General features: G+C 37.8%; 1 protein-coding gene across 18 annotated transcripts in view; it reads right to left on the bottom strand.

Moving 5' to 3' along the window:
* Positions 1–27,646, bottom strand: part of FKBP5 (FKBP prolyl isomerase 5) — a 94,294-nt gene extending 66,648 nt beyond the window's left edge. For 6 of the 18 annotated variants that reach the window (XM_089918011.1, XM_089918007.1, XM_089918013.1 and 3 more), the window contains exons 1-3: positions 27,519–27,645; positions 22,067–22,171; positions 5,232–5,262 (exon numbers count right to left, since the gene is read on the bottom strand). The gene's annotated coding sequence lies outside the window, so the exon portion shown is untranslated. Of the gene's footprint in view, positions 1–5,231; positions 5,263–11,013; positions 12,411–22,066; positions 22,172–26,728; positions 27,148–27,518 lie in introns of all 18 variants that reach the window. The other 12 variants (XM_022581718.2, XM_089918017.1, XM_089918012.1 and 9 more) reach the window with 6 other exon arrangements.
* Positions 27,647–27,977: the final 331 nt, after the last annotated feature.

The raw sequence follows: 27,977 nt of genomic DNA, 5'->3' as shown, positions 1-27,977 counted from the left end.
CTTTTGCCTATTTTTGACTGAGTTTTCTTATTATTAAGTTTTGAGAGCTCCTTATATAATGTGAATACAAGCTTTTAATCAGATAATGTGATTTGCGAATATTTTCTCCCAGTCTGTGACTTGTCCTTTTATTCTCTTAAAGGTGGCTTTCAAAAAGATGTTCTTAATTGATACAGTCCAATTTATCTTTTTTCCTTTATAAATCATGCTTTTGGTGTTGTACCTTAAAAATCTTTACCAAACCCAAAGGCAAACATATTTTCTTCTAAAAATTTTATTGATTTGGGCTTTACATTTAGGTCTATGATCAATTTTGAATTAACTTTTATATATGATATACGGTGTGGATTTAGTTTTTTGTATATGAATCTCAAATTGTTCCTCACCATTTGTTGAAAAGGCTAAAATTTTTTCCATTTAATTGACTTGGCACCATACTCAAAAATTAATTGATATTTTCCATTCTATGGGTCTGTTTGCTTATCTTTTTTTTAATTTATTTTTTTGCGGTACACGGGCCTCTCACTGTTGTGGCCTCTCCCGTTGTGGAGCACAGGCTCCGGACACGCAGGCTCAGCGGCCATGGCTCACGGGCCTAGCCGCTCCGCGGCATGTGGGATCTTCCCAGAACGGGGCATGAACCCATGTGCCCTGCATCGGCAGGCGGACTCTCAACCACTGCGCCACCAGGGAAGCCCCCAACCTTTTATTTTTAATCTATTTGTATCTTACTACGTATCAGAGGTTTCTTGTAGGCAACATGCAGTTGAGTCTTGCTTTTTTACCAAACCTATTAAGCTCTGCCGTTTAACTGGATTGTTTAGATGGTTTATAGCTAATATAAGTATTGATACAGTTTGGTGTAAACCTAACATTTTGCTATTTGTTTTCTATTTGTCATCTGTTCTTTGTTCCATTTTTCCTCTTTTTTTTTTAAGATTTCTAGATTTATAGTTTTTATCAAATTTGGAAATTTTTGACCATTATTTCTTCAAAAAAATTTTCTGCACCCCCTCCTCTCCTTGAGACTACAATTATGCCTATATTAGGCCACCTAAAGTTGTCTCACAGCTCACTGATGCTCTATTCATTTTTTCCTAGTCTTATTTCCTTTCTGAGTGTTATTCTGGATAGTGTGTATTGCTATGGCTTTAAGTTTACTAATCTTTTCTCTTGCACTAATTTGTTGTAAATCCCATGTAGTTTATTTTTCATCTTGCACATTGTAGTTTTGATCTCTAGATGTTCAATTTACGTCTCAAATGTATTTTAGATCTGCATTTAACATTCTCAATCTTCCCTCTACTTTCTTGAATATATGGCATATAGCCAAAACTGTTTTAATGTTTTTGTCCACTAATTCTATCACTTGTGTCATTTCTGGGTCAGTTTCTATTTTTTAATTTTCCTCCTCATGGATTGCTTCATTACAAGTCTGATGCTTTTGACTGGAGGCCAAATGTAAATTTTACCTTGGTGAGAGCTAGATATTTTTTTCCTCCAGTTTTACTGAGATATAATTGACATATAGCACTGTATAAGTTGAAGGTATACAGCATAATGGTTTGACTTACATATATCATGAAATAATTTATCACAATAGGTTTAGTGAACACCCATCATCTCATATAGATACAAAATTAAAGAAATAGAAAATTCCTTGTGATGAGAACTCTCAGGATTTACTCTCTTAACAAGTTTCCTATATAAAATACAGTAGTGTTAATTATATTCATCATGTTGTACATTACATCCCTAGTACTCATTTATCCTATAACTGGGAGTTTATACCTTTTGACTGCCTGCATCCAATTCCCCTCCTCCTGCCCCTGCCTCTGGTAACCACAAAGCTGGTCTCTTTTTCTATGAGTTTGTTTTTGAAGTACAATTGACCTAAAACACTATGTTAGTTCCTGTTACACAACACAGTGATTCGGTATTTCTATATGTTTCAAAATGATCATCACAATAAGTCTAATGATCACCACAATAAGTCTAGTTACAATAGGTCACCATACAAAGATATTACAGTTATTGACTATGTTCCCCACACTGTACATTTCATACTCTTGACTCATTTTTTTCTGCAACCAGAAGTCTGTACCTCTTAATTTCTCTCACCTATTTCTTTCTTCCCCCTATTCCCCTCCTCTCTGGCAACTCCCCATTTGTTCTCCGTATCTATAACACTGTCTCTGTTTTGTTATGTTTGTTCATTTGTTTTGTTTTCAGATTCCACATGTAAGTGAAATCATGTAGTATTTATCTCTCTCTGATTTATTTCCCACAGAAAAAATACCCTCTACATCCATGTTGTCCAAATGGTATAAAGATCACATCTTCTTTAACCTTTCATCTACTGATGGGTAACTAGGTTGCTTCCATATCTTGGCTATTGTAAATAATGCTGCAATGAACATATGGGTACACGTAACTTTTCTAATTAGTATTTTCTTTTCTTTGGAAAAATACACAGGAGTGGAATTGCTGGATCATATAGTAGTTCTATTTTTAATTTTCTGAAGAATCTCCATACAGTTTTCCATAGTGGCTGTACCAATCTATATTCCCACCAACAGTGCACAAGGGTTCCCTTTTCTCCACATCCTCACCAACACTTGTTATTTGATAATACAGTGCTAGATATTTTTGCATAACTATACACATTGAGCTTTGTTCTGGGATGCAGTTAAATTACTTGGAAACAGTTTGATCCTTTTGAGACCTATTTTTAAGCTTTGTTAGAAAGGATCACAGCAGTCTATAGTTTAGGTCTACATTTGCACCACTGCTGGGGCAATACCCTCTGAGTACTCTATCCAATGTTCTGTGACTTATGAGGTTTTTTCCTATGGCTGGTGGGAACACAAACTATTTTTAACCCTGAAAAAGAATCAGGGATTATCCCCTCTACTGCTTTTGGGTGGTTCCTGGCTTCAGGTAGCTTCCATACAACATAAGTACTAATTGTTACTCATATGAAGACTTAAGGGAGACTCTCTGCAGACCTTTGGAGTTTCCTCCTTGTGCAGCTCTCTCTTCTCCAAACTACAGTCTCCTTGGCCTCCAGCTCTGTCTCCTCAACTAGGGAGACTGATGGGCTCCGTCTGGGATTCCCCTCCTTATGCTGCAGCCTAGAAACTCTCTCCAGGCAGTAAGCTAGGATAATTGTAGGGTTCATTGTTTGTTTCTGCTTTCTTGGGAATCATTGTCCTGTGCTGCCAGTTGGTCAGTATTTGAAACTTTATATAGTATTTCTGGGGTTTTTGTTTGTTTGTTTGTTAGTTATGTGATTACAGCCAAGAGAGTAAATCCAATCTCTGTTATTCCAACTTGGCCAGAAGCACAAGCCCACAAGTATATTTTTAAGCCAGAAAAAGGGAGACACAGTAAAAAGACACAAGTACTATGAATGGAATTTCAAGTGGCAAGAAAATATCTTAGAAAATAAACATTATCTAGAACTAATTTTGACAGTCTGAAATTTGAAGGATATAGTTTTTCCACGGCAATACAAAAGTCAAAGCCTGTAACTGACAGTAAATATCTCTCTCCTAAAATGGCAGGTACTTGATCTTAAGACGGCAATCAAAACTATGATTTTGTGCATATTTCTGGAAATTTGGATAATTGTGGTATCTCATTTTTTCTTTAATCTATGTAAGAAAATGATAAGTTTAAGCCTTATAAGAATAAAAACATTATGATTTTACATTTCTAAATGCCATTAATAAATATACCACAATTTTTAAAAATCTGAGTTAAAAACTGTTTTCCCCTTCCTTTGATTAATTCAACTAAAAAAATACATTGTTAATCATCTTAATACTTCAAAGTCACAATGCTACAAAAAAGTTGGCTTGTGGTTGACACTGGTATTAGTCTTTAGCAGGTCTATAAAACTTGCTTTTGTTTTGGAACAAACCTCAAATGGACACCTATTATATGGAAAAAAATAATAATAAACTGAGATTTTAATACTGCTTCAACTGGAAAGAAAGCCCCCAAACTTTAGAACATGCAAACTCTGTAGCGGTACTTACAAACAACATAGGAAGAGCAGGCTGTCACCAAGTTACAGGGCTTGTTTCTCTGTGTGTCTATTTAAACTTTTAACTAGCCTAGCACCACCTGCATATCTCTGCCCTCAGCATATGATTTCATAAGAAAACAACATATACAGATGCAAAGAAATTGACAGAACACAACAAGGGAAGAGAAGGCCATAAAGAGCTCTACTTGGATGACTCCCCCCACCCCAAATCACCTTCCATCAAAGTGACTTCTGTGGCTCAGACTGCATTATCTGGCTCCTTGCCCCTATGCTACTCAATCACAATTCTTTCCATTTCTCAATGGCAATTATACAGACTAGCCAGATTCCAAAAATTTCACCTAAGTGTTCTGAGGAAAGTCTTAGTTAGCGTGTGAGGGAGGGCTTTTAATGGAGAGTGAGAAGGCGAAAAAGAAACTGAAGGAAACCGGCGACAGAAAGGAGCATTCATGGAGCTGAGTGTTAAATCTGAGACTGGCTCATTCTAACCATAACGTTATGCCCCAGCTCTTCACTTTCATACATTCTTCCTGGAAAGTTAGGTAACTCTGGTTTGTAGCTACAGAGCTAAGAGTTGTCTCTTGAGTTAAAAAAAAAAAGTATTCTATTGGCCAAAACTTAAACTTTTAAAATTATAAATATTATATAGTTATATATTACAGAAAGTTTGAGAAATAAAGAAAGGAGAAAAGAATTCACCATAATCCCAACATTACAATTCAGGAGGCCTTTTTTAAAAAACAGACTTTATTTTTAAGAGCAGTTATAGGTTCACAGCAAACAGAATAAAATAGCCAAAACAACCCTGAAAAGAACAAAGTTGGGAGGACTCACGTCATGGTTCTAAAACTTACTACAAAGTGACAGTAATCAAGACAGTGTGGTACTAGGATGAGGACAGACACATAGATCAATGGAATAGAACTGAGAGCTGATAAATAAACTCTTACACTTATGGACAATTGATATTTGAAAAAGGTGCCAAGACAATTCAATGGGAGAAAGAACAGACTTTTCAACAAATGGTGCTGGATCTCCATATGCAAAGGATTACAAAGTTGGACACCCTACCTCACACAATATACAAAAAGGAACTCAAAATGGACCAAAGACCTCAGAGTAAGAGCGAAAACTATCAAACTCTTAGAAGAAGACACAGGGGTAAATCTTCACTGACCTTGGATTAGGCAATGTCTTCTTACGTGAAACTGAAAGCAATAAAAAAAAATTTGATAAATTAGACTTCACGAAAATTAAAAACTTTTGTGCTACAAAGGACACCATCAAGAAAGTGAAAACACAACACAATAGGATGGGAGAAAAATTTTGCAAATCATGTATCTGATAATGAGACTGTATCTAGAATATACTAAGAACTCTTTTAACTCAATAACAGAAAATAACTCAGTTAAAAAAGGGGCAAAGGATTCAAACAGACATTTCTCCAAATAAGATTTACAAATGGCCAATAAGCACATGAAAAGATGCTCAACGTCATTAGTCATCAGGGAAATACAAATCAAAACCACAATGCAGTACTACTCCATATCCACTAGGATGGCTATTAGCAAATAACAAGTATTGACAAAGATGTGGAGAAGGTGAAACCCTCATGCATTGCTAGTGGAAAGGTAAAATGATGCCGCTGCTTTGGAAAACAGTCTGGCAGTTCCTCTAAAAGTTAAAGTTATCATTTGATCAACAATTCCAAGAAAAATGAAAACATGTCCACACAAAAACTTGTACATGAATATTTGTAACAGCATTATTCATAATAGCTAAGGAGTAGAAACAACCCAAATGTTCATTAGTTAATGACGGATAAACAAAATGTGGTATATCCATACAGTGGAATATTATTTAGCAATGAAAAGCAATGAAGTACTGATAACATGCTACAACATGGATGAACCAAGAAATATTATGCTAAATGAAAGCCAGACACAAAATGCCATATTTTGTACAATTCCATTTATATGAAATGTCCAGAATAGGCAAATCTATAGTGACAGAAAATAGACTGGTGATATTCTAGGGTAAGGGGGAAATAGGGAGTGACTGATAATGGGTATGAGATTTCTTTGGGGGTGATAAAGTGTTCTGAAGTAGAATAATGGTAATAGTTGTATAACTCTGTGAATATACTGGAAACCACTGACTTGTACACTTTAAAAGGGGTGAATATTATGCTATGTGAATTTTATTTCAATAAATCTATTCTATTATCCAGCTTTCTATTATTCTATTAAATGGATGGACCATAATTAATGATATACATTGCTTCCAACTTATCTATTCTACATAACACTGCTGTGAACAGTTTTGTGCCTAGGCTTTTACCATATCATATAATTAAGGGTATGAATTCTGTTAGTAGGAATCTTGACTTACAACATAGCAGCTGTATGATCTCGGGCAAGTCAGTTAATTTCTTTGTGCCTCAATTTCCCCATATATGACATGAGGTTAACAGTATTCACACCTCTTGGAATTCTGAGAATTAAATTAAGTAACGCATGTAAAGGGCTCTGCATGGTGCCTGCCACATAGTAAACTATCAACATTAGTGGTAGAGGTAGCTAATAATTGTTATTCTAGTTTGTGCTATTTTCTGAAGATGACTTCCAGAAGTGATATCACCACCTCAAAAAACATGGACATTTATATGCCTGAATACATTCTGCCAAACTACATTTCAAAAGGGGTGCACTAGTTTTTGGCACTAGTAGTAAATATATGAGAGAACCAGAGTAATCATGCCATCATCAACATTATGTTATAATAAATTTGTTTTGTTAATTTAATAGGCATCTCACTTTAACTGTTCATTTTTGCTGCTTTTGGTCCTTAGCAGCTTGAAACCCAAGTTTTCTAATTATCATATGAATCCTGCATACCTGGAGCATCTACTGAATGTGAAATCTGTACAAGACCCTATACTGGGGGCTACAATGGAAACTGAAAATGAGTAAGGCCAAGGATTTTGTGTGAGGTAAGGGAAAGAAACATTTTTATTCAAAGTAACTATGATTAAGTATAACCGAGCTATGAAGTATTTATGAGGGTAGGGAAAAGATAGCAGTTTATAAAGGTTTATAAAGTAGAGAAAAGACGGCAGTGTTTGAGCTCGTTCTTGAAGGGTGGGCATAATTTCAACCGGCAAGGGTGTGGCAAGAGTAAAATCAAGGCTGGTAAAAGAACACAGCACATTCCAAGACTACGCAGCTTGAGTACAAAGTGGCTAGGGGAGGGAATGGTGACAGAACAAGGTACAGGGTGCTCTGGGAACACAAAGAGGACCCTCTAAAACAGAGCCAATGACCATGGGAGCTGAGGAGGACAGTTTCTCCCAGGGCAAACAGCATGCAGAAAAACACAAAGACACAAATCATCGTGACCCATGCAGGGAACTGCACGTAATCCAATTTAGCTGAAGTGAAGTGTACATGTGGGAAGGAGGCCGATGATGCTAAATAAATAGGCAGAGGCCTGACTGTGAAGGACCCTGTGTGCCAGAATAAGGCATTTGAACTTTATTCCAAAGGAAATAGAGAACTGAAGCATTTTAAAGAAAAGAAGTGACAATCAAACTGACTTCAAAAAAATTTTTCTCTGGCAATCCTCCAAGAGCTTCCCATCTCACACAGAATAAAATCCAGTCCTTCTTATGCTTAAAACCCTACATGCCGGTCAGTGGCTATCTCTGAAATTATTTCCTATTGCTACTCCTCTCACTCACTCTGCTTTTGTCACACTGGCCTTCTTGCTGTACCCTTCAATATACCCCTACTCAGGGCTTCTGCACTTGCTGTCCCCTCTGCCTGGAACTCTTGCCCCAAACAGCTGCACAGTTGGCTCCCTCACTTCCGTCAGGTCTCCGTTCAAACACTTTCTTATCAGAAAGGCCCTCCCTATTACCCAATATAAAAGAGCAAGAAACAATGGCAATCAATCCTACCATTCTTTTCCCTCCACTTACCACCTGGCACATGTATTTATCTGTAAGTTTCCCATCTCTCTTTACTAGAATATAAGTTCCAAGATGGATCCTCTCAATTACCCTGATATAGGAACTGTTATTAGCATTTCCAGATGGTGAAATTCAGGTGCATAATATTGCTACTGCACAGTGGAACAAGGCAGAATGACTCCTGAGCCTGCACTCGAACCATTTCACACACTGACTCAAGTGAAGTTGCAGGTTCCTGGCTTTGATTCTAGATTATTTCCAGTGACTAGGCTCCATCCAGACAAGCATCAAGAGAGTGTACTCTAAATTCACGCTATGTTCTTCTAAAAAGGTATGCATTCTTATCATTTGTTATTAAGCCAAGTTTCAATCGCCAGGAAACATTTTTTTTTTTTTTTTTTTTTTTGTGATACGCGGGCCTCTCACTGTTGTGGCCTCTCCCGCTGCGGAGCACAGGCTCCGGACGTGCAGGCTCAGCGGCCATGGCTCACGGGCCCAGCCACTCCAGAGCATGTGGGACCTTCCCGGACCAGGGCACGAACCCGTGTCCCCTACATAGGCAGGCGGACTCTCAACCACTGCGTCACCAGGGAAGCCCGCCAGGAAACATTTTTAAAATGAGCAGTTAAAATGCACGAGGTATCTGGACTTTTATCTATTCAACTATAAGCTGTACTTTTTCTTGCTTTAGGTCCACAGATATTAAAACAAGATGAAAAGATTTTATGAAACCAGAAGGAACATAGCACATGACACCAAAACTACTTTTCCAAGAGCTTTTTTCAAGTATAATAGTCAACTTCAGGAATAAAACTAACTCCATCTTTAAAATATTCACACCAAAATTTTCTGAGGTATTACACAAAAGAAAGGACGTGGTGGCTACCTCGAAAACATCCAGTAAACACAGTATCATATGTAGAGAAAAAGAATGAAGGTGAGATCCCAGTAACATTGCTCCTGATTCTTTTCCTACTCCTCAGATTACCTACTTCTTCTTTCCTTGATTATTCTTTCATCCCATCTCCTATTATTGCAAGTATCTCTTTTCAAAATGCAGTTTTCAATCAACAGCTTTTCCCCTGTCAACCACTTCATACCAGAACTCATCCACTCTTAATTTCAAATATGGCCTCTATTAAGATAACCTCCAGATCTAGTTATAATTTCTCCCTCTTCCCTTCTCCTGTTTTTAATCTCTCCCAAATTGCCTGGCTATAGATACTCAATACTTCAGGACCCTTTTATATCCCTATTTTTTAAAGAAAATCCACTTTTTCAAAGTTGGCTCCTTCTCCATTTACTTTATCATCTGTATTGTCTGGCTATTCTCCTATAACTTTAATTTTTCTCCATTTAATCAACAGGGCCTGCCAACTGTTCATTGTGTTTCCTACTATCTTACTTTCCAATTCCATAGCTATCACCACATTCTGGGTTTTCTTCCTTTCCTTCCTGAGTCACCACAGCCCTCCAGCTGACCTGCCTACCTCCAGCCTACTCCCTTCTATTCATTCTGTACATACTGCCAGTAAACCTCTCTCACACGGTACACACCCCAGTTCAAGGACTTAAAAGAGTTCCCCAGCATAATAAAACTAAACTTCTGAAATCAGCACTCAGGTCCTTCCACCCCTCCAGACTGTCACTCATGAACGTTTAGCTTAAACATACTAAGGAGACAAAACCCTAGAAAACCAACAACTTGATCTTCCACATCTGGATCAGTGCAATGCACACTACAGGTCTGTAGAGTACAGTCCACCATCTTTCACTTGACTTCAACTACTTATGTCAGGCAGTGGGAATATATGACTTAATCCATCATCTTCTGACAACTCAAATTACCATGAGGATTCATCTTCAAAAGCTGAACGCTTCTAATCCACAAAATGGAAGTATGTAGTTATCAAAAAATAACACCTCATATCCTTAAATGAGAGTGCAAAGTAGTATACTATCTTTAAGGGTGAATTTTCCAACATCTATAAAAAATGTAAGTGCAAATATCCTTTAGCCCAGCAATAGCACTTCCGGGAAATTACCTATAGATATTCTCACAGAAGAAAACAAATTATATGTGGAAGGAATATTAAACACTGTTGTAATGGTTTAAAAAAAAGGGAGGGAACAACTGAAATTTCCTTAATTGACTATTATTATATATCTCCACAATGGAATATTATGCAGCAATTAAAAATAAAGAAGCAGGACTTCCCTGGTGGCACAGTGGTTAAGAATACACCTACCAATGCAGGGGACGCGGGTTTCAGCCCTGGTCCGGGAAGATCCCACATGCTGCGGAGCAACTAAGCCCATGTGCCACAACTACTGAGCCTGCGCTCCGGAGCCTGCGAGCCACAACTACTGAAGCCTGCGCACCTAGAGCTCATGCTCCGTAACAAGAGAAGCCACTGCAACGAGAAGCCCGTGCACCGCAACAAAGAGTAACCCCCACTCACTGCAACTAGAGAAAGCATGCACGCAGCAACAAAGACCCAATGCAGCCAAAAATAAATAAATAAAAATTTTAAAAATAAAAAAATAAAGAAGCAGTTATATATGAATTGATAGGGAAAGATGTTTAAGAATGGCATGAAGAGGGGAAAAAGCAGGTTATACAACAGTGTAAATTACTATTCTATTTGTATGAAAAAATGCATATACATTTGTAAATGGAAGAAAATATCTAGAAAAAATATACCAACCATTAATAGTAGCAAATTCTGGCGAATGGGATTCAGGGGAAGAAACAAGGGATTTTTACTTTTTGTACTGTGTGTGCATGTACATACACACATATGTATCTTTTAAAACAATCGATTTATTCAATTTTCATTTTTAAAAAAGGGCAGAGCACAGCAAAGACTCTTAACTTTGGATGAATATAATTGATCTTGATTATCCATAGTGCAGGAAATATGAGCTACTCAAAGTGCTTAATGAGAAACTCATCCATTCATTCAGCAACTATTTATGGAACACTTACTATATGCCAGGCATCGTGCCTGATGATACTGCCATAACCGTGAACAAGACAGACCTAGTCTTTGCTCCATTTTTCCTGTTTCTCCTGTAAGAACCACTCTGATTTCCAGGTCTGTGTTCTCATTATGCCTATTATGCCTACGGTTTCCCATAAAATAGAAACAATTAATAGAATAATTATATCAAACAAAAACAAAGGCTTTAAATATTATTAACTCCTATTTCCTTCATAATTAATTTAAAAAGTTAACAGAAACACAATTTGTGAAAGAACAATTGAACAAGCACCATTTCAAATAAACAAAATTTAGAAAGTAATTTAGATGTTAAATAAAATTTAAGGGAAATTAGCTAAGAAAATTCAAAAGAAAAAACATTATAGGAAATTTTTATTTTCTTCATTGATTTATATTTACTTACTAAATTCTTCTACAATAACCATGTACTATACAATAAGAAGGAAGTAAAAGTTGTTCTTGAAAAGAACCCTCTGTTGCAACAACAGATCAGCTACTGCCTAAAGTCCAAGCCCCTAACCCATTATACCAGGCCGTTTATGGTCTGGCCTTGTCGAGACCCCTTGTTTTGTCAGCCCAGAGCCCATTCCACCCTCTGCTGCAAACAGCATTCTGGGACTTTCCACTGGGGAATCACTGCTCACCTCCTGGGGTGGGCCCAATCCCCAGTCTTTGCCAGTCAGAGCTTTTTATCCCCTTGGCCACCCCAACAGTTCAGAGGTGAACACATGACCCTAAAAGATCCAAATCCAAATCAATCCTGAAAAGGGGCTAATTTTAATGAGGCTATTCAAATGATTATAAGTGCTGACATATAATACAGCTAAATTTCCTAAAAGAACTTTGTAATAAATAGAATTCTCATTTAACGTGGTCCCTGAGTATTTTGTGTGACTATAACTTCAGATCACAAAACTGGCAGTGAAAACAGTCATAACTGATCGCTTTTGTTGAAACAGAACAGCAACAAAAATACAATATTAGAAAATTCCCATTTCTAAAAAGCTATTAAAACTTGATGCTGTCTCAGAGAATGTTGAAACCATATAAATCACATCCTGTTAAAATAGTTAAGTACAGAAACAGTAAGAAAATACAGGTTACGCAGCATATATGTTAATCACTTATCCTCTGACAGAAATCTTTTAAACAACTTCAAAAATAAAGCTCCTACAGGTAGTATTTCATGAGGCACCTAAAATGCCACAATCCTAAAACAAACAAACAAAACCCCAAACCCAAGCATTTGAAATATATTTAACTTTTAAAATAATTTTTATCGGGACTTCCCTGGTGGTCCAGTGGGTAGGACTCCACGCTCGCAATGCAGGGGGGCCCAGGTTCGATCCCTGGTCGGAGAACTAGATCCCACGTGCCACGACTAAGACCCGGAGCAGCCAAAATAAATATAAATAAATAAATTTTAAAAATCACCTTTATTAAAAAAAATAATAATTTTTATCAGTTAACCATTTTCCTTTCAACACTAAGAAAACTATAGAGTATATTAATAAATTACAGGGGAACAAACTTCAATGCAATATGAGAAAATAAAACTTAACCATTAGAATTTCCTAAGAGTGAAATGGACTGTCTTGTAAAACAGGGACCTCTCCTTCCCTGGAACTAAAACTAAAACCAAAGCTCTGTAATTCTCTGAAAATAAGATATCCTTGAAGAATTCAACTGCTGTGCCAGCTGTTTTATTTCTTGAGAGTATAGCTGAACACATATTATAATCCATTGCATTTTTTCTAGCATTGCACAATTTTCCTGGCACACAATGTGCATACTGTATTTATTATCATATTTAAGCATCTGACAGCATTGTTATAAGAATCCATATTATTCTCTAACTAAATGCACACATAAATTTTTCAGTCTTCAAACAGCCATGGATTTCAGTAGTTAAGTATCATATATATTTTTTCCACAAAGTCTAAATACAATACATTTCCTGAACTTTTAGCTTTCAGTTTCCTGTTCGTCAATGGTTACAATTCTAGAGGCAATACATAAACACACCCTAGCCATGGTATTTCCACTCCTGACAACAGTGGATGTGAACTTAATATGACCAAATATAACTACAGTGCATATAAATGGTATATCACAGCTAACACAGCAATAGCAGGAATTAAGCTATAAAATGGAAATATAAATTATATTCCTTATTAAGAATTCACATAACCTCCTTTTGTAACTTAGAACTCAGAAAAAGTTTCTCTCCCATGAAAAACTGATAAGCTTTCTTTATCAGACAATAACTGTGAAACCCATCCTGTTTCCTTTTTTCTCCTGCTTGCCAGGAAGCTCAGAGCTAAATTTAATGTTCAAATACAGAAAATATTTTGCCTCAGATTATTGCTGTAAAGATTTCTTTCCACTCCCTCATCCTGCTCATTATTTCTCAAGTGATTTATGCTTAATTTCTGACTTTGTTTTTAATGTTTCTTGCCTTTTTAGTTTTAATTACAAGCTATCAAATCTTTTCAATGAATAGAGTATACAGAAACAATATAAAAGATATCTTTACATCACTGAATAATCTGTTAATCCAATTTATATAAAATGGGGCTTCCCTGGTGGCGCAGTGGTTGAGAGTCCACCTACCAATGCAGGGGACATGGGTTCGTGCCCCGGTCCGCGAGGATCCCACATGCCGTGAAGCGGCTGGGCCCGTGAGCCATGGCCGCTGAGCCTGCGCGTCCGGAGCCTGTGCTCCGCAACAGGAGAGGCCGCAACAGTGAGAGGCCCGCGTACCGCAGGAAAAAAAAAAAAAACAATTTATATAAAATGTAGGTCCTAAAATGTATAGTTATTTTCCCCTTTCAAAGTTAATTGTTTCACATAATTCATGATTCGCTTTTAGAAGTCACTGGCAAGTCTTCCAAATAAAAGACTCATAAAATGACACAAGGATCAAAACAAATTACTAAATGAGGGACACTAGATTAGGAGGATTAGTAATTTTTAAATGTTTTTAATTTACTAACAAAATTGGTCTGGCAAAGCTAGATTGTCATAAAAAATTAACTCACATAAAGTGTACTGAAATCTTATTTACTGTTATCAGCATTTTAGATGCAAAATAGACAACAGGTATAAAAATATTTAAATAGCCTAGGAATCTTAAGAAAAGAGGGAAACTCGGTCACACTTGTTTAGAAACTACAGACACACACACATATTAAAATATTCAGTATATGGTAATACCAAAAAGTTTGTTAAGTGGAGATAAAATGAGATATTAAGAAAATGAACAAAAACAACACGAAGATGAAAAGAAACTACAACCCAAACTGACAAATCCAGCCGAAAACTAACAAAAATATACCATGAATTAAACAGAAAACCTAAGCATAGTCATATTAAACATGGAAAAGAGAAATGAGCACATTTTGTAACAAAGACTACGGTCTACAAGAATGCATAATATTAAAGCTCTTCACTTTCAGAAGCCATAAATTTAAAAAAAGAAAATGATAATAAATGGAAGAAGACAGCCAAATAATTTATATAAGAGTTACAAAAACCAATTGTTCCTTTCTCTCTCAACATATGAGAATTGCAAGACATACCCAAATAAGTTAAATTACAAAAAACTTAATATTCTAAGGATGAAGTTAACAGCAAAATGTATTACTATATAAATTACTATATAACTTATATAGTATTATTATATACTATATACAGCATAGTATTAATATATACTATATTTATGCTATATATATAAAACATATATAATACAGTATTATATATAGTATATATAACATATAGTTATATAGAGTAGAATTTATAGTACTATTACTATATAAATTTACAAGGAAAGGCTATAGTAACCACTCATAAAATATAGCTTAACAGACTTCTTTCAAACAACAATAAAACAGTTCAACATAAAAAAGATTTAAAAACAGAAACAAATTCCTATATATTATCTGAAGGGGCTGAGAGAAAAACACACACACACACACACACACACAGCCCTCAAAAAAGAAATCTAAAATTTAATTTTGAAGCATTTCTCTTCCCCCCTAATAGCACAAATAGAAGTTAAAATTTGTTATGAAGAGTAATCATGTAAATACAAAACAAGTCACAGATCATAAGAGAAAAAAAAAAATCCCTTCTCCCTTCAGAAAAATGAAGACAGGAAAAAGAAACCAAACCATGGGAAATACAACTAAGTGATCTGATACAAAGCACTGAGGACATGGAAAAAATTCTTTTGTATATATATTTGTGTATTATACAATTCAACTTCACAGTGTTTGAAAATGATAAAGAAAAATTAGTATTTCGGTAAAAATGAATCCAGTTAGAAGTCTTTTTTTTTTTTTTTTTTAAGGAATATGGCAGGATGAGCAGAGAGGTCTAGGGTATTTTTATGTAACCCATGCCATTTTTTCTTTCTTTAATCATGGGAAAGAATATAGAACCTGAAAAGATTACTAGCTGTGAAATAATTTTATGACAAAATTATGCTTAAAGTGACTAAAACGTATTTGTACGTCACACAAATTTTCAAAATGCAAGGACAGCATCTTGTCAAATTTAAAACAAGACATTTCAAGGGAAGAGAAGTAGTGTGACAGTGATTTGGAGATGAGGAACTGACATTAATGAGAAAAAATTACGTGCTCTGTAAAAAGGGAAGGGAGTATTTATTGAGCAACTAGAGTATCCAAACACTAAGCTTAGGGCTTTATAAAAGACATTCTATCACATTGCATTTAGGTAGGAAAACAATATAGAAGAAAACAATGCTTAAATAAGTTTCTCACCATTATGTGTGGCATATGGTAAAATGTAAGAGACGAAAGAAGATGTAAACTTAGAGACTACTGTACTAGTAGAAGTACACAGCTGGGGGCTGTGAGGTGAAAGTACAATAGTTCCCAACTTTTCATGCTAATCTTACTGGACTATCAATCACTCTGTAAAAGAACCTGTGTTCCACCATGACAGAAACAGAAGTCCACTTTTTTTTGAGAATGATATTTATGTTTACAACACTATTATATTTATAATTTCCAACTCTAAAAATAAAAGAAAGGAACCCTTTTGTTCCTAAAGAAGATTTTGGAGCCTTGGTTTTATTTTTTAATTTTATTTTTTTTAATAAATTTATTTTATTTATTTTTGGCTGCCTTGGGTCTTCGTTGCTGCGCGCGGGTTTCCTTTAGTTGCAGTGAGCAGGGGCTACTCTTCCTTGCAGTGCGCAGGCTTCTCATTGCGGTGGCTTCTCTTGTTGCAGAACACGGGCTGTAGGTGCACAGGCTTCAGTAATTGTGGCTCACAGCTCTAGAGCGCAGGCTCATTAGTCGTGGCGCACAGGCTTAGCTGCTCCGTGGCATGTGGGATCTTCCCAAACCAGGGATCGAACCCATGTCCCCTGCATTGGCAGGCAGATTCTTAACTACTGCACCACCAGGGAAGCCCTGGAGCCTTGGTTTTAAATATTACTTTAAGAATAGTAATGCCTGTCCAAGAAGTGTGATCATGGGCTTCTCATTAAGAATAGAGTGAATCATTACCACATTATTCCTGGCAGTAAAATTATTTCTTACCTTGGTGTTTGATAGCTGTTAGTAGAAAGATTATTGGTAATACTACTGTAATTCCCACCCAGATGGTTAAGAGTCATACTAGGAAGACAGTAAAAAAGCAGCCCTAGTTTAGCTCTGAAAGGTACAGGCCACTAATTAATTAGCTGTGGATCCTGACTTTACTTCCTCTGGACCTCAACGTCCTCATCTGTACAATAAGACTGCTGGACTAGAGCATACTTCCCTACCTTCCTCCCCCTTTTTCCCTCTCCCTGGCCCTTTCTACTTTATGACTTCGGTGATTTAGGATCTAGACTGAGATTTTTGAGGACAGAGAGGTAAATAGCAGAAACCCACTAAACTCTGGAGAAAAGGAATAAGAATTATGTAAACAACTAGAATATGGAGAGAAAAAGAGAAAGCCCAAAATACATGTTTACAAAAACAAATGGACAAATTAAAGAGGCATAATGGTTCAGAATAGAGGATCATGAGCTTCATTGTCAAAATTAGTATGATAGTAGTTTCAGTTATATGACATCAGGAAAGATAGTGAGAAGTGCTAGAGATACAGACTTAGACATGCTATTTGTAACACACAAGAATGTTTTACAAATAACCCAAGAAATCTTCCCAAGTTCCCCCAGTACATATGGAAAAGATGCCATACTCCCTGGCTTAATCATTCATAATTCTGCCCTAACATAATCACTCACTATTTTCCAACAGGTTATTCCCTCCAGTCCATTTGGCTTCATCATTTCAGACAAACCTATGAAATCTCCCCTTCACTGTCACTCAGTGTTCTGTCAAATGCTTTCTCCCTTCTCCAATTTATAATAACAATTTATCATGCTCTAACCATGTTTGAGGCACCATTCTAAGCACTTGACATGTATAAACTCATTTAATTCTCTCAACAATCCTAGGAAGAAGGTCAAGTAACTTGCTAAAGATTACACAGTAGCAGAGTCAGGATTCCAACACAGGCAAACTGGCTCCAAGGAGCCTGTCCTCCTAACTTGCTAACTAGTCCTACAAGGCTTAGGTGGAGCTCTGTCACCTTCCTGAAGTTCTCACCTGCTTAGCAATTATTCCTGCCTCTTGAGACCTTAAGTAAACCACTCCTTTGTCACTTACCACAAGACCTAGGTTGTTATTTATCTTTTGTGCACATGTTCTATCTTTTCTAAGGACAGGATCTTGTCTTATTTATTCTGTAACAACGCTACTTAGAACCTAACAGAACTTATTATCTGGAATACAAAAGTGCTTATTAATGAAACTATAATAGCATTTAATATTTATTGAAGACATATGCCAGGTTCTGGGCTAAGTACTTTATATGTATTGTCTCATTTATTCCTCACAACCCTTAGGTAGGTATTAATACTGCCTGCACCTCCTATTATTATAGATGAGGAAACTGAGCTTAGAGAGAAGCTACATATCTTGTCCCATATCACAAAGTGGTGGTGACAGTCTTACTTAAGGGTCTAACCAGAATCTTAATCTCCAGCCAACCACAAAACACCCTGAAGAAAGAAGCAGTCCTAACAACAACTCAGTTCAACTTTCACTTACTCTGCAGCACTATGCTGAACACCAAGGATTCAGAATTAGAGGCACAGCTGCTGCCCTGATGAAACTCACAGTGCACTAAGACTTCAGGACCAAACTTTGATATCACAGGCAGAGCCACCATCATCAAAACTTAAGGAAGATTTTAACTTATATTTTAAATCAAAATATCTAAATAATCCTTGGAAACTCTTCCATCCCCCTCCTTCTCCCTTCAGGCTTCCCCCACTCCCTCTACCCTAGGACTAATCTCTCTAGTTTCTGTATTATCGAGTAGAAGGATCCCACTAATCCTGACAACTATTAGGATGTCTAAATTTAATTTATCAGTAGCTCAGACTCAAGGGTCTATTTGGCGAATTCCATGTCCATAATGAAATATGGGCAATGGACAGCTAGAAAAAACCAGTAGCAAGGAGAAGCAGCAAAAAGAGGGAGATGAAAGTCACACTGTATAGCAAAGAAAAAGCAAGAAAAGCAGGAAAGTGGACACAAATAGAAGGTGAAAGTGAGTCCAGAATAAATCCAGTAGAGAGATGTAGATAAATGAAAACACTAAAATCTAATTCATTTTGCAAATGCTGACTCCTTTAATTATTTATTTTCCTAACTTCTAATGGAAACAGAAAAATACGTAGGTGAAACAATTACTGAAAAAATCATTAACCAGGAACAGTATATAAATCAGGAGTTTTTCCCCTGAAAAACCACTCATTTTAGAATTTCAGAGCTGCAAAAAGACCTTAAAACACTATCTAATCCAACCCATTCATTTTACAATTAATATAAGGCTCAGTAAGGTTAAGTAACTTTAACTTTCCCAAGATCATGTAGCAACACTCCTGAATCTCATCCCTGTCTATGCCTACTATACTAGGCTTCCTAGAAACGGTGTAATTTTCTCTTCCATTTTCCACTCGTAATAACTATTAAATTAATTTCTGCATAAGCATCTCAGAATCCCCATATTATTCCTACTTCTCATAGAAGAAAATAATCAGGTATTCTGGATTATCTAAAACAATATCAAATTTTATTCTCTTATCCCCAAAGTCAGTAATCTTAAATTGGGTCTTGATTTCTACAAGAAAGAAATTCAAACATTTCCCAGAAGAGCAGAAAGAAGAAAGAGCTCCATAAGCTGACCAAAAGCAAGCCAAGCTGATAAGCTACAATCCATCTGTAAAGGACTCAGGCCCAAGACCACTGGAGGGTGGACGACTGCTAGTGGGAAGTAGAATGGATATCACTTATTTTCCCATTTCTATTTCATATCTTCCCAACTAACCTCAGGTTCCTATCTTTCTGACAACCGTCAATTCTAGGAGCCTGTAAAAAGAAGGGAAAGTAACGAGGTAAGAGTATCATGTCACTTTCAGCACAATGGCTTTTTGGTAAGAACTATCTTGGTCAGGAAATATGCCACAAGGAATAGAAGGAGTTTTGGGTAAACCCACAGATCTTTATTTTTACCATAAAAACACAAGAAGTCCTGAAAGTTTGTTATATACACTCAGTATTTCCCCCACTGCAAAGCACCTGCAGATATTCTGCTGGAAGGAACTCATTCTGGGCTATTTCTGTGGTCCAAGAAAGTCTGCTGCCTATATCCCTTGATAAACTGTGGGCCCTGCTGGCCATCGTTCACGAGGTTATTAGAGCTGAGAGATTTGGAAATCGTCTCTATCACCTTGGTTTAAATATAATGATTTCCTAGCCCTTAAAAATTATGTGTTTGCTTATAAGACTGACTGAAGCCTTCTCTGAAAGGGAAGAAAATGCCCTATTTTCCTTTAGGAACATATCTTAATTTTGGTATGTATGAAGTTCATTACAGATTAGGGATAACTTCCTGCTAACATGTTACCCAAATTAGGACAACTGGAGTGGAAACGAAAAAGGACGAAAAGATAAAAAGACATTTAAAAACAAAGTGATTTAGTGGCTCACTGATCTTAAGAAGCAAAGGAAGAGTAAAAAATGACCAGTAAGAATAATGGTGTCACAAACAGCTAAAGCGGGAAGTCAGGAAGAGAAGCGTTTTGACTGGGGGTGGAGAGAGGGGGTGTTGGTGTGCAGTTGCTACAGAGATGGTATTTAAACATATTTAGTTTCAAGACATAAGTGAAAATTTGGGCCTCAGTTTTGCAAGGCCTGGAGTTTAGACATAAGATATACATTTGGAGCCTAAAAAAGCACAGCAATGACTGAGTTTTTAGAGAAAGAGAAAGTAACAGCAAAACATTTAGACAACAGCATTCCTCAGACACTACACTTTGAAGATAATCTAACTTACCAGATGAACAGTACTACCTTATTCTATAGATTAGAATATTTGGACTAATTTATTATAAATAAAAGGCTAAAAAATTAATCTTTCTTTTCCAGGCTATGAATTGACAGAAGGGAACTTAGAATAAAAATAGTTTCATAATTACTGATTGTCCAAAGTTAAGTCTCTGAGTTAAAACACACTGCTTTTCAGATTTCTCTATTTACAACGAAACTTTTGAAAAAAATTGAGAGAAAAATCTGGTACGCTAATACCACTACTATTTTACAATATTTGTGAGAATGTATCAATTTTTAAAAGCACACTAACCAAAATGTTGATAATTAATAAATCTGAAGAATGGGTATATGGAGGTTCATTATTATTCTCTCCAGTTCTGGATATGTTTAAAACTTTTATAATAAAAAAAAAGGCTACCTACAGATATTTTTAAAGTTCTATCTGCAGTTAGGGTTTGACAACTCAAAACAAAATTCTAAAAACTTTTCAAATAATGTTTTATTCATGCTCAATAGACCAATGAAATTTACTGTGTATGAAAGGGAGATAAGGCCCTGTCATTTCAAAGGAAAATGAATATGTTCATTAAATGGAGAAAGTCCTCCTTTTATCCATGTTGGATGAGTTGGACATTTGTCATTTTTCTCTTCAAAGAACTTATATTTGTTAAAGAAAAATATATAGACCATATAAATGTATGGTTTTTGTTAGTAAAGGCAACATAAATGTTCATCCCCAGTTATCAATGATTAATTTGCTGAAACTGCTGGCTAGTCATTCTGTTACTTCAAATCATATTCCACTCTAGTAAATAACCAAATAAACAAATTTCTTATGTGGATGCAAAAAACTGATTAAAAAATGAATATCCATAAATAATGCCCAATCCTAAATTGTGAAGAACACATATTTAAGATTATATAAAATAGTAAGTCGAGAAAAAAAGCTGAATGTTTTAAACAACTGACATAGTTTTAGGGCTGCTGTAGAGTGATTTGCTTTAAATTAAACCTATTTAAATTACAGTTTAAACTAACAGTGAGCATCAAATTCACCACCTTAGATTTACCACTTAACCTACGATCAAGATTAGTTTATATGGTTTACAAGCACCAATCCTTCCCCCTACTATAAATACCACCCACAAATGACAACCAGCTTTGTTTGCCTCTTCTTTGTCTGGTGAGTTCCAGGACAGTAAAGACTGCACGTTTGTGCAAAACCTAGCACACTGAAGGTGTGCAACTCTCTTAACAGGAATTATCAATTCCCAGGAAGCTATCGCTAGGTATCAGTCTCATTCCCTAGGTGACTTACACAGGATAACAAAATAAAGCACAGTTTCCTGGCTGGCAGTTTGCCTTGAATTATTTTCAGGATCTTGTCTCTTCTAACAGAAATATGTTGCCATGAAACTTCAAAGAGAAGCAGCATAGATACATATATGTAGAGACAAAAGACTGTCAGTAATTCTCTTCTCCTACATCATTATTAAAGCACTGCTTAATTTCAAATTGAGGTATTTCACTTTTTTCAGATAACAGGGTCATTCTCCTTATCTTCAACAAATTTTTATAGTTTTTTTTCCTTATGAAAGTAAAAGTTACATACCATAAAATGCACGGATCTTAAGTATTCAGCTGGGTAAATGTGAACAAATGTATACACCAACAGTTGGTGAATCTGGAAGTTCCTCGTACTGGTCTTGCAGCTGTTCTGTAAGTTAAAAATTACATGAAAATGAAAACTTACCCCAAAGGTGTACACTTGAATTCCATAGCTTGATTCCCAAATCAAGTTATAGAATATTTCCATTACCCTAAAAAGTTCCTTTTTGCCCCTTTCCAGTCATCCACAGCCCTTACCCAGAAACCATTGTTCTGATTTCTATCACCATACCTAAATTTGGCCTGTTCCTGTCTTTTTTATAAATGGCATCTTATAGTACATACTTGTGTTTGGCTTCTCTTGCTCTGAATAATATTTCTGAGATTCATCTATGTCACTGTATGAATCATTAGTTCATTACTATTGTGAAAAAGCTGCTATGAACATTTTTATCAGTCTTTCTGTGTACATGTACTTTATTCCTCTTGGTGTAGCAAGATTTCATTTTTAAAAAACAGGTTTCACATATAAATAAGCCTGTGAAGTCACACAGTATAGATAGATGGATTGATTTATATATATACATATAGCAAACATACAGTTACATATATAATGCAAATATATACAGCATAGATACTTTATCTACCTGTGTGTATATATTTATGTGTGTGTGTATATATATGTGTGTGTGTCTCTACAAATGGATTCTGAGAGGTCCACCTAGGACCAACAAAGATATTTTAAAAGACCTTATAGGGCTTCCCTGGTGGCACAGTGGTTAAGAATCCGCCTGTCAATGCCAGGGACATGGGTTCGAGCCCTGGTCCGGGAAGATCCCACATGCCACGGAGCAACTAAGCCCGTGCGCCACAACTACTGAGCCTATGCTTAAGAGCCTGCGAGCCACAACTACTGAAGCCCGCGGTGCCTAGAGCCTGTGCTCTGCAACAAGAGAAGCCACAGCAATGAGAAGCCCTTGGCGTGCCGCAATGAAGAGTAGCCCCGGCTCGCCACAACTAAAGAAAGCCCGCGCACAGCAACAAAGACCCAGCTCAGACAAAAATAAATAAATAAATTCATTTTTTAAAAAAAGACCTTATAAAGTTCATAGTGCAAGTAAATTTAAGATAGGAAAGATGACATTTCAATTTTTCTTAATAAGTATTATGTTTTAACCTAAGACTAATTCAAAAGAAATTTCTTTCCATGTAAATTATCGTTTTGCTTCAATGAAATACCCTTCTTCTCATAACAAATCCCCTTCTCAAACTAGAATTTCAAAACATTAAATATTACCATCCACCATGTAATAATTTTTTATGCTAGGGGCCAAATCCAAAATCTGTCAATATTCTATTTTACTGTCTTGCTTTTTTAAAAAGTTAAAAACATGGAAATAATTCCATTGGCTAATGTTTAACATGGGTAAAGACCATTTCATCCTCATTCAGAACACTGTATATTCTGAAAAAGGCTAGGATGTTTTCTGTTCCAAAAAGTATCTTACTACAGCATTAAGTCTGTGATAGAGACATTCTAACCTTCAAATTCTGTGTGTAATTTTCGGCAGACAGTAGAGGAGGATCTTTAATTTCCAGAGATAGAACACTGAGAAACATACACACAAATCTGATTTTTGATGAGATCAATTTGAAATTCCCAGCCCTGTTTTTGATAATCAGATGATCATTTTCAGGGGACTAGGAATGGCTCCTTATTTAACATCATACATAAATTGCCAAGACTGAGGCTGAACACTACAAACGGTTCCAGAAATTTACCATCATCTGCCTCAGGAAGGGTTTGCAACTACAAAAGGGAAAAAAAAAACCTCTTCTAGCCTTTGATTTTTCTCCATCTTTTATTCTTCCTTCCAAACAATGAACAATTTCAAGGCCATACAATTCAAATGTACCATATATTTTTTTTTTTTTAAATAAATTTATTTATTTATTTTTGGCTGCGTTGGGTCTTCGTTGCTGGGCGTGGGCACTCTCTAGCTGCGGTGTGCGGGCTTCTCACTGCGGTGGCTTCTCTTGTTGCGAAGCACGGGCTCTAGGTATGCGGGCTTCAGTAGTTGTGGCTCGTGGGCTCTAGAGTGCAGCTCAGTAGTTGTGGTGCACAGGCATAGTTGCTCCCCAGCATGTGGGATATTCCCGGACCAGGGCTCGAACCCGTGTGCCCTGCATTGGCAGGCAGATTCTTAACCACTGCACCACCAAGGTAAGTCCCGTGGCTACTGCTTTTAAATCAACAGTTACGTGATTTACGTACCAACGTCCACCTAATCTCTGGTGAGTGTAGATTTAATTTTCCTTACACTTTTGGGGACATAATGTCAGAAGTTAAAAATGCGCTGTAAAAAAATTCAGAATGTAAAACAAAATCTAATTACTAATCAGCTAGGTTAGAAAGTTCACACAGTCTCAGAATTATAAAATGTATAAAATATTTAATTGTTCAGCATAAAATAATTACAGAATTTAGTGTGCCAAAATATATACAATATAGATTCTTTGTTAGGAATTGTGGAAAATTATATTAAAGGCCTACAGAAAATATTCTTAATGACAGATACAGCATGCATACTACTGTTAAATAAAGCAGTATTAATGTCTAACAGTATCATGTGATCTACCCTCAAATTTAGCTGGTTTAATATGTGTCCCTGTTCTTTTGTAGCTTTATTCATTCAAAAATATTTGCCCACCCCCAAACTAAAAAGGAGCCACACCTGAGGGTCAGTGACTTAAAAACACTCCCAACATTTATTGTGTAGATGCAAGAATTCAACTTATGCTTAATTTTGAAGCTGTAATGTGGTTGATAATTTTATGATATGGTCTACCGCAAGTTAAAGTGGACAACAATCAGTAATTAAAATATGTAAAAACTGAATTTGAAAATAGTCTTTTAATTAAAGGGCACTTCCATAAAGTTCCCCAAATTTGCTTTACGTAAATAAAACTAAGGAATATAGCTTTAATTTATGATATGTGGTATATTTAAGCATCATTATAGGATAATGACTACAAAATTTCTAATTACACATAGTTAAACTAATATATTCCTATACACTTTAAAGGACAATTATATACATCACCCATAACCCCAGTCTCATAAGATTCCTGAGAACTACTTATACCTAATAAAACCCACTCTGCACAAGTCACTGTTCAAACAATCTACCTTCACTAAACATCAAAAAGCCAACTCAGCTTTCAACAGTAATAACTTCTTCTACAGCTAGAGAAAGAGGATGCTCTTCCTTCTCTAGACTGGTTCTAAGGTAAGAAGCCTTTAGGAAACAAAACAACCTAAAATATGTATCCTTTTCCAATCCAAGGATAAACGGAAAATTGAAGATTTCACTAGTTGCCTAATCCAATATTTTAAAATGTTCATGTTGAACTGGTTAAAATCATGTTTTAAAAAAGAAATTCCCCCAAAATTCCCATCACTAAAAAAACTGAAGATTCAGAAACACACTTGTTTTGTTAAATATTGTAAAGACAAAGACCTCACAGCATATAAGCCTGTTGTTTTAGAGAAATAAAACATTTTATAAAGTCCATCTTTGATTTTTTTTAAATCCCAAGTAGTCACAACTAGACTATTGGTTAAAGAGCTCACCTGTAAAAGGTGTTACTAATTAGCTACGTAAGTAACTAAAATTACTATTCAATGAAACACTAATAAAGTACCATAATTAAAATAACTGTCCTTAAGAAGTTAAACTTACATCTCTTAAGTACAAATCATACCCAGCATAGATATAAAAAAGACACATTAGAAGAAAATAACTGAGTAATCTAAATCAACTGCTCCTCACAAATCAATGTTATTAATAACCTTCATAATATATTTTAAAGTAATTATACATTATTTAAAAACTTTTTTTTCTATAGATGCCCTAAATTGGTCAGGGCCATAACTGTATTGTTAAGTGAGGTCAGATGGGAGAGAGAGAAACAGAAAATAAGTGAAACGTATAACAAATAAAAATTTCCCACAAGAATAAGAAGTTTTTCAACTCTATCCTTGGGGGAAAAAAAAAAACTCTTATGCGGGGCGGGGGGTGTGGTGCGGGAGAATTCCCACAGACTACTCAAAATACTGAACCAAAATATGCCTTAACTTTTCCCTTGTCTAAAATCTAACAAAACGGTAAGACAACGAAAATAAACACTCCTGTGAGCCCTCAGAGAGGCAAAGAAAGCTCCCATTCAACGCTAAGCCTTATTCCACTCCTGTAAAGTAAATCCAAAACCACGAGCTCAAACTGCTTCATGAAGAATTTACTGAATGGCGGCCAAACGTTGTACACGCTACCCTGAACCACAGTGAAGGATATCTAGAGTTCTGCATTCTCCATTTACAACCTGTACCTTACTATGCATGCTTTCGCCACCACTGCAGAAACCGATTTTTACAAAGATGCTCCTCCCGGCAAGTCAATGGAAAGAAGGCAATCTACACGCTGACAACACCCGCCCCCCACCTTTTTTTTCCCCCAATCAATACTAGTTTTGACTACTATACTGCGGTCAGCACACCTTTTTAGAAATCATTAAGGGAGAAGGCGTTATAACGTCCCAGAGTGAACTGAATACTGAGCTCTGAAACAACTTTTCACTGGCTTTCACCTGGCACTAGGATTATCACCTGTTAGAACGCCGCCGCACCCGCACCCTCTACGAGCGGCCGAGAGCGGGGATGCTGTTCCCAGTCACTGGTCCCTGGGCGGCAGGTGAAGACGGTGAACGCGCATCCACACCCACCGCCCGGGGAGCGCAAACCGAAAGCCAGGACGGCGGCGACGGGACGCTCCGTTATCCTCACTCTCGGCTGGCCCGCCTGGTGAGCGCGGCTCCATCGCGCCCGCGGCGTCCCGGTGCACGGCTCACCCCGGCTCCACTTCTCCCGCCGCCCGGGCCCCGGAAAGCGAAGTTTCTCTCCCGCCCGCGGCAGCTGCTGTTCACGCGCCTCCCGGCTCTCCGCCGGTCCCGCCGTCTGCTCCGGGCTGCCGCGGTCACGGGCGCCGGGCCTCGGGCGAGTCGGGGGCCGCGGATGGGAGCCGTGACCTGTCACCCCGGGAGGGAAACAAAAGCCGGGTGAGGACCAGCGGGCGCGACCGGCCTCGCCTCCGAGAGAGAAAGCGCGGCGGGGGGCGGGGAGCCGCTCCAGGAGTCGCCGGCTCCGCGCCTCCAGGAGGGAGCCCCTGCCCCGCGGCCCGGCGGGACGTAGAGGAGCCCCGCAGCGGAGCTAGGGGCCTCCAGCGCGCCCGTCTGGGGGCTCCCCAGGCCCCCCTGGCCCCGACGCGCCGCTCCCGGGCTGGGGAACCGCGTGAGGGGGCGAGGAGGCGGCGCAGCGGCGGCCGGACCGCGAAGCAGGGAATTCGGCTCCCTGGGCTTAGCGACCACACTCCCCATCCCTGCGGCCATGCAGCCAGTACCTGTCGCCGCGGTTGTTCGTCTGCTCTGTCTCTCTCCGCCTAGCCCGCGAGCCGCTGCCCCTCAGCCCGCCCAGCAAGCCACCCGCGCGCCGGACGCCGCCGCCCGAGACTGGCAGCGCCCGCGAACCGGCCCGAATCCCCCGGGCAGCGCCCGGCGCCGTCCCACCCCCGCCGGCCGCAGGACCCGCCTCCCATAGGGCCCCGGGGCTGTCAGTCCGCCCCCAAAAGGCGCGCGGGCTGTCGCTCCGCCTGTCCGGATTGGCGGCCGCGCGCCGTCCATGCAAATAAGGCCCCGCCCCCGACCATTTGCACCTCCGCCTTGGTGTAACCTCCGCCTCTCCCCGCCAGCCCACGTGTCTGGCCCTTGCCCTTTGTGGGGGCTGGAGGGAAGGGATGGAGGAAACTGACCGACACCCCCTCCCACCATCCCTTATCTCCGGGAAAACTAATGCCTAAAGA

This window comes from Delphinapterus leucas, chromosome 10, assembly GCF_059928025.1.
Source record: "Delphinapterus leucas isolate spDelLeu-1000000601 "Yukka" chromosome 10, BTC_Dleu_Yukka2, whole genome shotgun sequence".
Taxonomy (NCBI): Eukaryota; Metazoa; Chordata; class Mammalia; order Artiodactyla; family Monodontidae; genus Delphinapterus; species Delphinapterus leucas.
This window is presented reverse-complemented; position numbering and strand designations above follow the sequence as displayed.